Consider the following 15,698-nt stretch of genomic DNA (forward strand, 5'->3'; position numbering starts at 1 on the left):
TGAACCCTAAGCTGTAAACGTGAAGAAAGCAGACAAGTCTCTTGACTTTGTGTTCCAGTAGAGGAGACAATAAACAGGGTAATTAATAAATAAGAGTTTCCTAAGGGCTATGCGAGCACATAACAGGGTGTGGGGAGAAGTGAGAGAGATGCTTTAGAATGCTTTATCTGAGGAGACAAACGAACTGACCCCAAGCGATGAGAGGAACAAGCCCCACAAAGCTGAAGTGGAGGGAACCACAGGGGCAGAGGCTTGGGGCAGAATGAGTGAAAGGAAACTGGTCAGGAGGAGAGGCAGCAGAAGCCAGGTAATTCCACAGAAATCCTCACAACAACCCAGCAAGGGGGAACAGTCCTCCCATTTGACAGGTGAGCAAATGGGGGGCTCAGGGGGAAAGTATCTGCCCACTAGCACCCAGCTGGAAGCAGCAGAGCCTGGGCAGCAAGCCTCCCTTCCTGGGACTTCCCAATGTGTTCTGCTGCCCTGGGGTGTGACCCTGCCTGGGAGAGGGGAAGCAGCAATAGCCAGTCTGCCTGGAAATGCCAGCTGAGCCCCAACTCATGAAAAGCCCCCACAAGAAGTAATGAGCCCTCAGGGGAGGTGGCTCCCACAAATGGATCTCAGCTCAGTCCTTGAAGCTTTGTCCAGTGCCAGCAATGGGGTCTTCATTGTCGGGGGCCAAACCTAGAAGCCGTATTTCTACCTCCCATCCTTTTCCCCACCTCGCAGAAGTCCCTGAACCTCAAGATGGGCACAGCCAAGCCTGGAGATCATTTCCTCAATCAAACATATTCATTATAAACCTTACTGGCAGAAAAGGGAGAAGAGAGCTAGGAATGTTTTACATTTTGGTCTGGGTGGTAGTTACCCGAATCTGCAGATGTAAAAATTCACTAAGCCATTCACTCAAGATCTGTCCGCTCTATGTATGTTATACCTCAATTTAAAAGTTAAAAATACACATTTATTATACTGTTGGAAGTGGCTTTCAACCAGCTCCTGCCTTGGAACACTGGTAATTAAAAGAAGGAATTAAGTGTGGTCTTGCCTTCCCAGTGGTAGTTGTGTGTCACAGTCACCCAGTGGCCCAAGAAGAATGCCAGCTGATAAATACGGAAGGAAGGAATTAGAAAATCATCATTTTGCAAAAGCCAATGGAATAATTGATTTAGACAAGGATCATCAATGGGTGCTATAAACCCATTAGGTGAGAGGATGACAGGGAACCCAGAGTGTGACCTCCCAGAGGGCTCACTTGGCATAGGGAGCAGACTTCATTTCAGACTTCCACGGAGGCGTTAACAGTGATAAAGGTCAGCATCACAGCAGAGAGACAAGTGGGCGTGGTGGGCTGCTGCTGTGATACAAAAGGAAGTTCAGAGCTTCCCCAGGATACAATCTTGCCAAAATGCTAAACCTGACTCTAATCGAGTCTCTAGATCTAACAAGTTAAAATGACACCATCAGGAAGCAACAGACAAATCCAGAAGGTGGGATGTACTACAGGACAATTGTCCTGGTCTTATCAACAAGTTGTTAGGTGACATCAAGTTGATTCCCCATAGGACAGAGTAGAACCGCCCCATAGGGTTTCCTAGAAGGAGAAAGATATGGCAGTCTGCTTCCATAAAGACCACAGCTTCGGAAACCCTATGGAACAGTTCTGCCCTGTTCTATATGGTCACTATGAGTTGGAGTCGATTCAATGGCGGTGTTGTTTTTTGTTTTTGTTCTTGTTTTTCTTTTTTTTTTTAATGTTTATAGAAGCCAATTGCCAGGTCTTTTTTTATTATTATTATTTTTATTGTGCTTTAAGTGAAAGTTTACAAATCAAGTCAGTCTCTCACACAAAAATTTATATATATTTTGCTGTATACTCCTAGTTGCTTTCCCCCTAATGAGATTGCACACTCCTTCTCTCCACCCTGTATTTCTGTGTCCATTCAGCCAGCTGCCATCCCCCTCTGCCTTCTCATCTCTTCTCCAGACAGGAGCTGCCCATGTAGTCTCATGTGTCTACATGAGCCAAGAAGCTCACTCCTTACCAGTATCATTTTCTATCTTATAGTCCAGTCCAATCTCTGTCTGAAGATTTGGCTTTGGGAATGGTTCCAGTCTTGGGCTAACTAGAAGGTCTGGGGACCATGACCTCCAGGGTCCTTCTAGTCTCAGACCATTAAGTCTGGTCTTTTTTACAAGAATTTGAGGTCTGCATTCCACTGCTCTCCTGGTCCCTCAGGGGTTCTCTGTTGTGTTCCCTGTCAGGACAGTCATCGGTTATAGCCAGGCACCATCTAGTTCTTCTGGTTTCAGGCTGATGTAGTCTCTGATTTATGTGGGCCTTTCTGCCTCTTGGGCTCATAATTACCTTGTGTCTTTGGTGTTCCTCATTCTCCTTTGCTCCAGGTGGGTTGAAACCAATTGATGCATCTTAGATGGCCGCTTGCTAGCCACCCTCCAAAGTGGGATGCGGAATGTTTTCTTAATAGATTTTATTATGCCAATTGGCCTTGATGTCCCCTGAGACCATAGTCTCCAAACCCACGCCCTGCTACGCTGGCCTTTGAAGCATTCGGTTTATTCAGAAAACTTCTTTGTTTTTGATTTATTTCACTTGTGCTGACGTCTCTTGTGTGTTGTCTTTCCCTTCACCTAAAATAGTTCTTATTTACTATCTAACTAGTGAATACCCCTCTCCCTCCTTCCCTCCCCACTCTGGTAACTGTCAAAGAATATTTTCTTCTATGTTTAAACTATTTCTTGAGTTCTTATAATAGTGGTCTCATACAATATTTGTCCTGTTGCAAATGACTAATTTCACTCAGCATAATACTTTCCAGATTCCTCCATGTTATGAAATGTTTCACGGATTCATCATTGTTTTTTATCGATGCGTAGTATTCCATTGTGTGAAAAAGAAAAAAAAATGAATATACCATAATTTATTTATCCATTCATCCATTGATGGGCACTTTCATTGCTTCCCTCTTTTTGCTGTTGTAAACAGTGCTGCAATGAACATGGCTATGCATATTATCTGTTCGTGTAAAGGCTCTTATTTCTCTAGGATATATTCCAGGGAGTGAAATTGCTGGATTGTATGGTAGTTCTATTTCTAGCTTTTTAAGGAAGCCCCAAATCGATTTCCAAAGTGGTTGTACCATTTTACATTCCCACTAGCAGTGTATACGTGTTCCAGTCTCTCTACAACCTCTCCAACATTTATTATTTTGTGTTTTTTGGATTATTGCCAGCCTTCTTGGAGTGAGATGGAATCTCGTTGTAGTTTTGATCTGCATTTCTCTAATGACTAATGATCGTGAGAATTTCCTCGTGTGTATGTTAGCTACCTGAATGTCTTCTTTAGTGAAGTGCTTGTTCATATCCTTTGCCCATTTTTCAGTTGGGTTATTTGTCTTTTTGTTGTTGAGTTTTTGCAGTATCATGTAGACTTTAGAGATCAGGTGCTGATCAGAAATGTCATAGCTGAAAACTTTTTCCCAGTCTGTAGGTAATCTTTTTACTCTTTTGGTGAAGTCTTTGGATGAGCATAGGCGTTTGATTTTTAGGAGCTCCCAGTTATCTAGTTTCTCTTCTGCATCGTTAGTAATGTTTTGTATACTGTTTGTGCCATGTATTAGGGCTCCTAACATTGTCCCTATTTTTTCTTCCACGACCTTTATTGTTTTAGATTTTGTATTTCAGTCATTGATCCATTTTGAGTTAGTTTTTGTGCATGGCGTGAGGTATGGGTCTTGTTTCATTTTTTTTGCAGATGGATGTCCAGTTATGCTAGCACCACTTGTTAAAGAGACTGTCTTTTCCCCATTTAAATGACTTTGGGCCTTTGTCAAATATGAGCTGCTCATTTGTGGTTGGATTTATGTCTGGATTCTCAATTTTGTTCCTTTGGTCTAGGTATCTTTTTGTACCAGTACCAGGCTGTTTTGACTACTGTGGCAGTATAATAGTTTCTAAAATCAGGTAGTGTGAGGCCTCCCACTTTGTTCTTCTTTTTCAGTAATGCTTTACTTATCTGGGGCCTCTTTCCCTTCCATAAGAAATTGGTGATTTGTTTCTCCATCTCATTAAAAAATGTTGTTGGAATTTGGATCGGAATTGCATTGTATCTACAGATTGCTTTTGATAGAATAGATATTTTTACAATGTTAAGACTTCTTATCCATGAGCAAGGTATGTTTTTCCACTTATGTAGGTCTCTTTTGGTTTTTTGCAGTAGTGTCTTGTAGTTTTCTTTGTATAGGTCTTTTACATCTCTGGTAAGATTTATTCCTAACTATTTTGTCTTCTTGGGGGCAACTGTAAATGGTATTGATTTCTTCTTCAGCGTTCTTTTTGTTGGTGTAGAGGAGTCCAACTGATTTTTGTATGTTTATCTTGTATGCTGGTACTCTGCTGAACTCTTCTGTTAATTTCAGTAGTTTTCTTGAGGATTCTTTAGGGTTTTCTGTGTATAAGATCATGTCATCTGCAAATAGAGGTACTTTTACTTCTTCCTTATCAATTTGGATGTCCTTTATTTCTCTATCTAGCCTAATTGCTCTGGCTAGGACCTCCAGCACAATGTTGAATAAGAGTGGTGATAAAGGGCATCCTCGTCTGGTTCCCGTTCTCAAGGGGAATGCTTTCAGACTCTCTCCATTTAGGATGATGTTGGCTCTTGGTTTTGTATAAATGCCTTTTATTACAATTGCCAGGTCTTTTATCCTGAGGGGCTGCTGGGTGGTTCAAACCACCAACCTTTTAGTTAACAGCCGAGCTGAGCACTTAACCATTTGCGCCACCAGGGTTCATCTCTTCAACAAGTTAGTCATGGGAAAAAAAGTGGATGGCGGGGGAGGAATGGGGACTATTCTAGGGCAGGCAGGATTTCCTCAACCCAGCACCATTGACATTTGGGGTTGGATCACTCCTTGCCATGGGGGCTGTCTGGTTATTGTAGGGTGTTAAGCAGCATCTCTGACCTGTATCCATTAAATGCCAGTAGCACCCCTCCCCAAGTATGACAGTGAAAAATATCTCCAGACATCGCCAATGTCCCAGGGGAGGGGAAAATCACCTGGGTTGAGAACCTCTGCCTTAGAAGAAGGCGGAGCAAGTGATGGAAGGAACCTGGGCCCCTCAGCTGTCTGCCAGCAGAGAGAAGTCAACAACCCCTCTTGTTTAAGCCACTTTATTTGGTCCCTGTGAAATCAGGTGAACTAATATACCCTATGACCTGGCAGTCCCACTCCAGATTTTTATATGCCACTGAAGGTTTTGCACCAGATGAGGATGTTCACTGAGGTGGTCAGAGAGGCAGGAATTTGGAAGCAACTTAGGTGCCCATCTCTCAGGGTGCTCAATTGGTGGAGTAAGAAGGCTATGTGTCACAGGATACTAAGTAAATGGTAAGAGCAACAGAGTAGCTCTTAAAAACATAGCAGGATGGAGTCAGACCGAGTCACTATCCTATTTTAAAATAATGCAGCCTCCTGATTTAAGTGCTAAGGGCAAGAGGTCCCCCCACAGAGCTTTGCTAGCGAGGGAGGAGGGGAGAGAAATTAAAAACCACCCACTAATGTGCCTATGAGTAAAGAAATAAGAATCTGACACTTGATACATTTAAATACAAACAAGATGCACCTGTGTTACCTTGGGACGTCCTTATAAAAGCTGGTGATTTTCCTGATTTCTGCTTGTTATACCTGAGGTGTAGTTAATTATTACCAGGCTGGTTCTTCAAACAAACTTTTCAAACTATGTACAAGATAGGCTCAAACACACACACACACACACACACACACATGTTTTCTGTATAAACACTCTGCAGAGATGTCCATAGATCAAATGGAGCCTAGTGGCAGGGACACCCACCCAAACATGTTTTTGGAAATGTATTGCAACCAGACTTGGAACGGGTTAAGACCATCTTGAAAACCTATTCCTGGAGGAATTGCATCATCATCCTAAATAAAGAGTTGGAAAGGAAAAGGGGGAGGAGGGTAAGCTGAGATTTAAAAATAAAGATGAAAACAAGAAACTAATGGGTGATCCTCTAGGTACTTGGGTTTTAGAGACAACGTTTGGGACACATGTATATTCACATGTGTCAAGCCACTTTTTCCCCCAGTGGAAAGACAACTTTTTGTTGGGAGGAGGCGGAACGAAATAAGTTAATAAGTGCTTCGGCTCTTAAAAACCAAAAACAAACAACACAAAAAGCACTGAGCTAAAAGAATACGGAGATCCAGTACTTGATGAAGAGCCCTGATGGTACAATGGTTGAGTACTCGGCTACTAACCAAAAGGTTGAAAGTTCAAACCCACCAGCTGCTCTGTGACGAAAAAAAAGAAAAAAAAAAAGAAAACTGGCAATTTGCTTCTGTAAAGATTACAGCCTAGAAAACCCATCTGGCAGTTCTACTCTGTCCTATGGGTCGCTATGAGTCAAAATCAACAGGACAGCACACAACAACAAGCACTCGATGCCATTGTGCCAATTACAGCAGATTTGTACAAAACGATACAAACTATTTGTCAATAATATGTGTTTAAGAATACGTAGCAAACACACTGAAGTGGCTGGCTGTGGTTGGGGAAGGACAAGAGGTTGGGGACCTGAGGTGGAGGTAGGGTGGAATTAAACCAGAGAAAGCTTTGCATGGACCCATGAAGATATGAGAGTTTGGTGAGAGGCAGGGCTGGGTGAGACCTGGGTTCCTTTTTGGTGACCTCCCACTGTGGCACCTGGGGGGGTGATGTCAGATTGCACTAGGCTGAGGGCCAGGTGAGAGTTGAGGAATGGAGACAGGACAGGTAAGAGATCTTTAAGTCAGAGAGCCAGGTTCTATACCTGCTCTGTCCAATATGATAGCTGGTACCCGCATGTGGCTATTAAATTAAAAAAAAAAATTAACGATTCAGTTCATCAGTTGCACTAGCCATCTTTCAAGTGCTCAACAGCCACTTGTGGCTTTGTTGCTGTTATTAGGTGCTGTAGAGTTGGCTCCAATTCATAGCAACCCCATGTCCAACAGAACAAAATATTGCCTGGCCCTGTGCCATCCTCACAATCATTGCTATGCTCAGCCTGTTGCTGTAGCCACTGTGTCGGTCCATCTTGTTGAGGGTTTTTTGCTGACCCTTTACTTCACTAGTCTCCAAGGATTGGTCCCTCCTGATAACATGTCCAAAGTAAGTGAGATGAAGTCTTGCCTCGCCATCCTTGCTTCCAAGGAGGCCATGGCTGGTGACTACCATATTAGACAGCACAGATGTAGATGTTGCCAACATGGGAGAGTTCTACTGGACAGCACTGCTTTAGAGCAACTCTAAAAAGACATTTTGGAGACTCGGAAATTTGAATGTGCACGTGGTATTAGATGATATTGAGAAATTATTGTATATTTTATTAGGTGTGTTCACACCAAACAACACTGTTGTGATTATGTAGGAAAATGTCTTTATTTTTCAGAGATGTATGCTGTAGTGTACCTCATGTGAAAAATCATGTCATTGAGATTTAAATGTATAAAGCACTTAGCACAGAACCAGGCATGTATTAAGTCCTTAATAAATGTTATTGGTCATTATTAAAGAAGTCTCAAGAAATGACAAACTGGGGGGTGGGGAGAGAATATTTACAACTCATTTCGCAATCAAAGCAGATCTCCTTAATATATAAAGAACTCCTAGAAATCAAGAAGAAAAAGATCAACAACCCCAAAGAACAACAGGCAAGGGAGGTGACCAGAGAGTAATTAGAAAACTATAAATATCTCTTAAACACATGGAAATATAGTCCACCTTGCTCGTGGTAAGGGAAATGCAAACTATCTCTACCTGGAGGTACCATTTTTCACCTGTCGGCAAAAATCCAGTTTGATAGCACTCTGTTGGGAGGCTGATGGGAAACGGGACTCTTATGCCCTGCTGAAGGGAGTGGGAGCTGTCCTAATCCCCAGGGGGAAATTTGGCAATGTCTGTAAAAATTATAAATGCACGTAGTCTTTGAACTACTTTTATCTATAGGTAAGGAGCCCTGGTGGCACAGTGGTTAAGTGCTCGGCTGCTGACTGAAAGGTCAGCCATTGGAACCCACCAGCTGCTCCATGGGAGAAAGATGTGACAGTCTGCTTCTGTAAAGATTTCAGCCTTGGAAACCCTATGGGGCAGTTCTACTCTGTCCTATAGGGTCACTAGGAGTTGGAATCAACTCCATGGCAATGGGTTTGGTTTTGATAGCTACAGTTATACTTGCATATGTATGAAATGACATTTGTATAAGACTCTTCACTTCAGTGTTAGCCTAAGAGCAAACAAAAGAACAGCTGAGATGCCTGTCTTCTGGGAACAAAATAAACCATGGCGTATCCACACAATGGAACACTATGCAACTATAAAAAAAGGACAAAGGTGCATAAAGAGAGTTTTTTTTTTTTTAATTGTGCTTTAAGTGAAAGTTTACAAATCAAGTCAGCCTCTCAAACAAAAATTTATATACACCTTGCTACGTATTCCTAGTTCTTCCCCTAATGAGATAGCACACTCCTTCTCTCCACCCTGTATTTCCGTGTCCATTGAGCCAGCTTCTGTCGCCCTCTGCCTTCTCATCTCCCCTCCAGACAGGAGCTGCCCACATAGTGTCATGTGTCTATTTGAACCAAGAAACTCACTCCTTACCAGCATCATTTTCTGTCTTATAGTCCAGCCCAATCCCTGTCTGAAAAGTTGGTTTTGGGAATGGTTCCAGTCTTAGGTTAACAGAAGGTCCGTGACCATGATCCCCGGGGTCCTTCTAGTCTCAGTCAGACCATTAAGTCTGGTCCTTTTACAAGAATTTGAGGTCTGCATCCCACTGCTCTCCTGCTCCTTCAGGGATTCTCTGCTGTGTTCCCTGTCAGGGCAGTCATCGGTTGTAGCAGGCACCATCTAGTTCTTCTGGTTTCAGGCTGATGTAGTTTCTGATTTATGTGGCCCTTTCTGTTTCTTGGGCTCATAATTACTTTGTGTCTTTGGTGTTCTTCATTCTCCTTTGCTTCAGGTGGATTGAGACCAATTGATGCATCTTAGATGGCCACTTGTCAGCTTTTAAGACCCCAGACACCACTCTCCAAAGTGGGATGCAGAATGTTTTCTTAATAGATTTTATTATACCAATTGACCTAGATGTCCCCTGAAACCATGGTCCCCAGGGCCCCACCCCTGCTACTCTGGCCTTTGAAGTGTTCAATTCATTCAGGAAACTTGCATAAAGAGAGTTTTGAGAGGGTGTCATAGATTGAATTGTGTCCCCAAAAAATATCTGTCAGCTTGGCTAGGTCATGATTCCCAGCGTTGTATGATTGTCTAGCGTTTTGTCATCTGATGTGATTTCCCCATGTGCTGTAAATCCTATCACTATGAGGTAATGAGATGGATTAGTGGCAGTTACATTGATAAGATCTACAAGATTAGTGTCTTAAGCCAATCTCTTTTGAGATATAAAGAGAGAGGCAAACAGAGAGACATGGAGACCTCATACCACCAAGAAGGCAGTGCCAGGAGCAGAGTGCATCCTTTGGACCTGAGGTTCCTGCTCTGAGATGCTCTGAGACCAAGGGAAGACCAATGACAAGGACCTTCCTCTAGAGCCAACAGAGAAGAGAAAGGCTTCACCTGGAGCCAATGCCCTGAATTCGGACTTGTAGCCTACTGGACTGTGAGAGAATAAACTTCTCTTTGTTAAAGCCATCCACTGGTGGTATTTCTGTTATGGCAGCACTAGGTGACTAAGACAAAGGGAGAGCGCTGTATTATACAGCATTAAATGAAAAAAGCAAGGCACAGAAGAAGAATGTGTAAAACATGCTGCCTTTAATGTAAAAAGAGGGGAGAATAAGGATCGGTACTCATATTTGTTTGTATTTGTGCACAGAAATTCTGGAAAGATACTCAGGAAATCCAGAGCAGTGGTTACCTGTGGGGGAGGGGTTGGGGTTTGGGAGGGAGATGTTGCAGCATACGCCTTATACTTTTGTGAGATGTACCACATTTTGTCTATTTATACCTCTAAGACATGTGAATGTATTAAGTACTCAAAATTAAATGTAAACATTTGGAGAGAGTGGCTTATTTAGGATTGGTAAGATTTGAGTGCGTTTTTCTGCTGAGCTCTTACTGTACTGGTTTCCTGTGGTTGCCGTAACAAATTACCACTCACTGGTTGGCTTGCAGAGTCCCTGGGTGGTGCAAATGGTTAACATGCTGGGCTGCTAACCAAAAGGTTGGAGGTTCATATCCACCCAGAGGTGCCTCAGAAGAAAGGCCTGGTAATCCACCACTGAAAAATCAGTCATTCAAAACCCTGTGGAGCACAGTTCTACTCTGACATATGTGGGTTCTCCATGAGTCAGAATGGCAACTGGTTCGTCGCTGGATTTAAGGCCCACTTGGAAAATTCAGGATAATCCCATCTCAAAGTCCCCTTGTCCAAAGAAGGTCATATTAACAGATTCCATGAGTTAGGATTTGGACTAATCTTTTGAAAGGCTACCATCACTCACTGAAGTCCCCGAACAGCCTGTGAATTAGAAATACTTGTTATCTCCATCTTCCCAAATGAACTCAGAGAGGTTCAGGGCCTTTCCCAACGGTCGTACAGGAAGGGGGATTCAAACCCAGCTGCACTGGGCCAAGAACTGACTCTGTATGAGGTAAAAAAGGGGCTCTGGGTCTGGGCCAGTCGGCTAAAGTCAGGCAGCCAGGCAGCAAACGGTTCCTGAGCTTGCCTGTCTAGCCCCGGGCACTGGGGATACAGGAGAGAAGGGCAAAAGGATGCCTCCCTCTAGAAGTGGTGGGAGAAGGGGCCGAGGAGGACAGCGTATTATTCATCAGCCCTTTCAAAGTGTTCTATCAGCAGTGACCCCTGCCTTCTGGAGCGTTGCCCTCGGCCTGCGACATCCACAGGGTGGGGGGTGGGGGCAACTTCAGGCCAGGAGCCTGTCACAAATAAAAGGGCAAAGGGAGAAAGTCCTGCCCCAAAGAGCATGTGTTGAGTAGAAATACCATTTAAATAGCACATACTGAGTGCCAGAGGCAATTTTAAAAATTTGATGTATACATTGAATCCTAGTTTTAAAGATGAGGAAACTGAGGCACAGAGTGGTTAAGTCACTTGCCCAGGGTCACACAACAGGAAAGGGGCAGAGCTGGGGTTTGAACACAGACCTGCCCATCACCAGAGCCCCTGTTGTTGATGTTTGTTTGTTTTTTAATTGAGGTAAAATTCATACAACATAAAATTAACCGTTTTAAAGTGAACAATTCAGTGATATTTAGTACTGAATCTGGTTCCAGAACATTCTCGTCACCCCAAAAGGAAACCCTCTACCCATGAAGCAGTCGCTCTTCGTTCCCCTCCCCCAGCCCCTGGCAACCACTAATCTGCTTTATGTCTCTATAGATTTGCCTATTCTGCATGTTTCATGTGAATGGAGTCATACAATATTTGTCCTTTTGTGTCTGGCTTCTTCTTCTCAGCATAATGTTTTTGGGGCATGTATCAGAACTCATTCCTTTCATGGCTGAGTAATATTCCACTGTGTGCGTATACCACATTTTGTTTATCCACTGGTCAGTTGATGGATGTTGGATGGTTTCCACCTCTTGGCTCCAGTGAATGGTGCTACTGTGAATATGCATATACAAGTTTTTTGTTTGAACACCTGTTTTCTCTTCGGTATATACCCAGGAGTGGAATTGCTGGGTCATATGGTAATTCTAAAAGGAGCCCTGGTGGCACAGTAGTTAAGCCACCAAAAGGTTGGCAGTTCGAACCTGTCAGCAGCTCCAACCTGTCAGCAGCTCCAAGGGAGAAAAGACCTGGCCATCTGCTCCCATCACTACGAGTGGAAATCGACTCAATAACACACAACAAAGTGGTAACACTACGTTGAACTTTTAGAAGAACCGAGAGCCCCTTCTGTTAGTCACTACCTTTCGAGGCAGCCCTCCCACCCCAGTCTCTGTGTACTTGCCCAGCAATTGTTCTTTAAAAGATCCCTAAGTGTTTGTTGAATGAATAAGTGAAGACTGAGTGATTGTCTATAGGCAAACTCCAGGAGGGTAGATTCATAGATTTTCAAACAGCTTCTTTGCTTTAAAAAAAAAAAAAAGCTCTCAGCCAGGTTTCTCACTGCCAGAGAAAGAAGTTACAAAACAGGTAGAGGAGGAAGGCTAGAAAGGACCATCTGGAGCTAGGTTGGAATTGTGGATATCAGTGTGAACTCATTATATATTATTTTAATATATATACAGAAATAAATATGGATATTGTGTATTCATGGGTTAGTATGCATACATATATCTCCTTGCTCTGTTCTCTCAGGGGGCCCAAAAGCAATGATTTTGTAAGAGGACTTTCAAATTGTAAAAAGTCATGCTATCACATTCAAAAGAACTGAAAAAAGGTATTTAAGCAAAAACTTGTAGATGAGTGTTCATAGCAGTGCTATTCACAACAGCCAAAAGATGAAAAGAATCCAAATGTCCATCAATGGATGAATGGATGAACAAAATGTGGTCCATACATACAATGGAGTATTATTCAGCCATAATAAAGTCCTGATACTCAAAAGGCCATAGATTGTACAATTCCATTTATACGAAATGTCCAAAGTAGGTAAATCTACAGACAGAAAGTAGCTTAGTGGTTACCAGGGGTTGGGGGAGGTGGGAAGTTAAGGGTGACTGTTTAATAGGTTTTGTTGTTGTCGTTGTCTGACATTGAGTTGATTTCAACTCACAGAGACCCTACAGGATAGAGTAGAACTGCCCCATTGGGTTTCCTAGGCTGAAAGCTTTCTGGGAGCATATCACCAGGTCTTTTCTCCCACAGAGCCTTGGTGGCTTTGAACTGCCAGCCTTTTGCCTAGCAGCTGAGCACTTTACCATTACACCACCAGGGCTCCTTGTTTAATAGGTATGGACTGCTTAATAGGTCTCTTTGGGGGTGATGAAATGTTTTGGAACTAGACGGAGGCTGACAGTTGCACAACATTGTGGATGTACTACATGCCACTGAATTGGTCACTTTAAAGTGGTTAGTTTTACATTATGTGAGTTTTACCTCAGTATATATGGGGCAGTTCTACTCCGTCCTATAGGGTCGCTATGAGTCAGAATCGACTCGAGGGCACTGTTTTTTTTTTTTAATATATTTAAAAAAAGTAATGGTATCAGCTGAGAGAACCAAGAAGTAATGACACCACAGTAGCAACAAGCACAACTAGCATCCAGATCTTGGTTTCTAATATCAATCTCCAACAAAAGGAACCAAGGCTCCTTGGAGAAATGGCTGATTCCAAGGCCGGGGCAGTGTCTTAGGCTGGGTTCTGTAGAGAAATAAAACCAGTAAAGCATATAAATATATATATAGTACCCATTGCTATCGAGTCGATTCTGACTCATAGCGACCCTATAGGACAGAGTAGAACTGCCCCACAAGGTTTCCAAGGAGTGCCTGGTGGATTGGAACTACCAACCTTTTGGTTAGCCACTGAACTGTTAACCACTACACCACCAGGGTCTCCTAAAATTTATATCAAGGAAAGGGCTCACATGATTGTAGAGGCTGGAATGTCCCAAGTTCATGGATCAGGATAGAGGCTTCTCTCGATTCACGTAGCCACAGGGACTGGCAAACCCAAGACTGGCACAGAGAGCATGGCTCCCGCTCTCAGGCTTTGAAGATCCCCAAATCCCAAGATCTGCAGATAAGCTGACAGCTGAAGTCCCAATAGCTGGAGATCAGACAAACAGGAGGCAGTCACAGGATCCAGAGAGAGCAAAAAAGCCAGACATCAGTTTATCTTTGGCTGCAGGCCACACCCCCAAATAAATCGCCTTTCAACTGATTGGCTACTATCAGCAGATTCAGTCATGGAAGTGATCACATATAAACACGGAGAATCATGGCCCAGCCAAGTTAACACACAATCTTAACCATCACAGGCAGGGAAAACAGAAGATCTGCCTGGAACGTCTTGTGATACCAGAAAGTAAAAACCAGTTGTCAACGAGTTGACTCCGACACCTGGCAACTAAACCCAAACCAAACCAAACCCACTGCTGTCAAGTGGGTTCCTACTCAGAGTGACCGTACAGGACAGAGTAGAGCTGCCCCATAAGGTTTCCAAGGCTGTACATCTTTACGGAAGCAGACTGCCACATCTTTCTCCTGCAGAGCTGTTGGTGGGTTAGAACTGCCGACCTTTCGGTTAGCAGTCAAGCCACCAGGACTCCTCCTGGCTGACGGAAGAGCTTAAAAAAAAAAAAAAAAAAAGGCATTTCAAAAATGAGAGACCGGTTCCTAGCCAATCTGAAAGAGCTCCCAGTTCCAGTGGTCAAAGCTGAAACAATTTAAGCAATAGTATAAATAACAAGAGTATTGGATTATAACCCAAGGAATAAAATAGCTATCCATGAGTTCATATAAATAAATAAATGATTGAATAAACTAATGGGTGGAGGAGAATGGACAGCTCTTCTTTTTATTTTATTTTTTTGTTGCTGAGACTATACACAGCAAAATATACACCAATTCAACCATTTCTACATGTACAATTCAGTGACACAGATTTCATTTTTCAAGTGGTGCAACCATTCTCACTTTCCTTTTCTGAGTTGTTCCTCCCTCATAACATAACTCATTGCCCAGTAAGTTTCCTATCTAATCTTTCGAGTTGCGTTGTCACTTTGATTGCATATTTTTGTTGTTGTTAGGTGCCGTCAAGTCAGTTCTGACTCACAGTGACCCTATGTACAACAGAATGAAACACTGCCCAATCCTGTACCATCCTCACCATCTTTGCTATATTTGAGCCCATTGTTGCAGCCACTGTGTCAATCCACTTTGTTGAGGGTTGTCTTGGTTATCTAGAGCTGCTATAACAGAGATACCACAAGTAGATGGCTTTAACAGGGAGAAATTTATTTCCTCGCAGTAAAGTAGGCTAAAAGTCCAAATTCAAGGCATCAGCTCCAGGGGAAGTCTTTCTCTCTCTTCCGGCTGTGGAGGAAGGTCTTTGTCCTCCATCTTCCCATGGTTGAGGAGCTTCTCAGGTGCAGGGACTTTGGGTCCAAAGGATATGCTCTGCTCCTGGTGGGGCTTTTTTGGTGGTATGAGATCCCCAACTTTCTGCTTGCTTCCCTTTCCTTTTATCTCTTGAGAGATAAAAAGGTGGTGCAGGCCACACCCAAGGAAAACTCCTTTTACCTTGGATCAGGGAGGTGACCTGAGTAAGGGTGGTGTTACAATCCCACCCTGATCCTCTCAACATAAAATTACAATCACAAAATGGAGGACAACCATACAGTACTGGGAATCATGGCCTAACCAAGTTGATACACACATATTTGGGAGTCTTAATTCAATCCATGACAAGGGTCTTCCTCTTTTTCGTTGACCCTCTGCTTTACCAAGCATGATGTCCGTCTCCAGGGATGGGTCCCTCCTGATCCCACATAGGTAGTTCTTAAAGGAGCACAGTGCTCAAGGCAGACATTCTTTACTAGTTAAGTTAAACCATTGTTTGGTTTTAGGACTTCCAAGAATATTTGACAATTCTTCTTTATAGAAAAATCCCAAATAATAAATAATGGTAAATGCAGACAGTGAGTTTATGTTAATGAGGGAAGAACGACTGACAAAAGGA

The sequence above is a fragment of the Loxodonta africana genome, chromosome 3 (assembly GCF_030014295.1).
Source record: "Loxodonta africana isolate mLoxAfr1 chromosome 3, mLoxAfr1.hap2, whole genome shotgun sequence".
NCBI classification, from domain to species: Eukaryota; Metazoa; Chordata; class Mammalia; order Proboscidea; family Elephantidae; genus Loxodonta; species Loxodonta africana.